Source organism: Arachis ipaensis, chromosome B06 (assembly GCF_000816755.2).
Source record: "Arachis ipaensis cultivar K30076 chromosome B06, Araip1.1, whole genome shotgun sequence".
Taxonomy (NCBI): Eukaryota; Viridiplantae; Streptophyta; class Magnoliopsida; order Fabales; family Fabaceae; genus Arachis; species Arachis ipaensis.
Genome location: NC_029790.2, coordinates 115869046 through 115870467, shown reverse-complemented (window position 1 = coordinate 115870467; position 1422 = coordinate 115869046).

Genomic DNA, 1422 nt, shown 5'->3' with positions numbered 1-1422 from the left:
ATAAGATAGGCGAAAAATTATTTAAAAAGATTTCTTCAAGATATTCTATTTTTGTATAGAAGTAGATTCACTCAACAAGAACGCTAAAAGAGTTTAATCGTAAAAAAGAATATTTTTTACGTAAAAAAAAGATGGATTCGTATTCACATACATAAAAATTATATAGGGACAAAAAAAATTTTGGATTACTTTTTGAAAAAGTATAAATAAGTTTTTTATTGCTTAGTAATAAGGCTGTTCGAATTACAATACTTATAAAAAAACAATCTTAATAAATGGTATGCACTTTAATTTACTAGCTAAAGTATTATATTTGTCTGATGAAAATCATATTCATTCCGATACCGTAGTAAGTAAACTTGAAGGGAAAAGAGATATTAATTTAGGTTTTGTTGATTTATTACATGATAATTTTATTGAAAAATATCGAAGTCGTGGTATTTATTTCACTCACTCAGGATTAAATTTCTCTACCAGGTGTTATTCCTATTGTTTCAGGATTATTCACATTTGGCATATGCCTACTCTGACCGAGATCTTTGGAGATGATTCTGTACTCTGATTCAGTGGTGAAACCTTAGGACATCCTTGAAAAAATGCATCAGGTGCCGTAGCTAATCGAGCAGCTCTCGAAGCATGTGTACAAGCTCAGAATGAGGGTCGAGATCTTACTCGTGAGAGGAATGAAATCATCCATGAAATGAGCAAATGGAGTTTTGAACAGTCAGAGTTAACTCAACACTTTATTCACTGACTCACTACTAAAAGGCCAATATGGTGACTATAACTGAATCTTGGAGACCAATAAAATAAATTTTGGATTTATGAAACTAAAATAAAATAAATTTTGGATTTATAAAACTAAAATAGTGAGGACCGCAAATTAAAAGGATCACTCTAGATACTTAGTTTGATTTTTGAGTCTTCTCTTTTGACTAAGGTCCAGTTTGAGTAAACAACTTAATTAAGTTATTTTTGAAGAAATAGCTTAAACAATAAATGTTTATTTTAAAAGTAGCTTATAAATAAATTATTTTGTGTTTGATTTTTTAGTTCTAAAAGTACTTATTTAAAAAAAAGTGATAAAAAACTTTTTATTATGAGAGAAGTCATTTTTTTTAACTTCTCCTTAAGTACCAAAATAGCTTTTTAGAAAGTTGCAATTTTGTTTTGAAAATTGTACTAGACATTAATACTACACATTTTCATAAGTTAAAAGTTAAAAAAAGTCACTTATGAACATATCCAAACGGGCTCTAAGTATCTTTGACTCTTCATGAATTTTTAGATAGATAATTAGTTTGATAGTTTAATTTTTAACATTTTAGTTTGATTATTGAGTTTTATAATTTTAAATGAACTTGATTATTTTGACATTAGTTTAATTAACAGAATATTTATGTATATAACTGTCCTTATAAG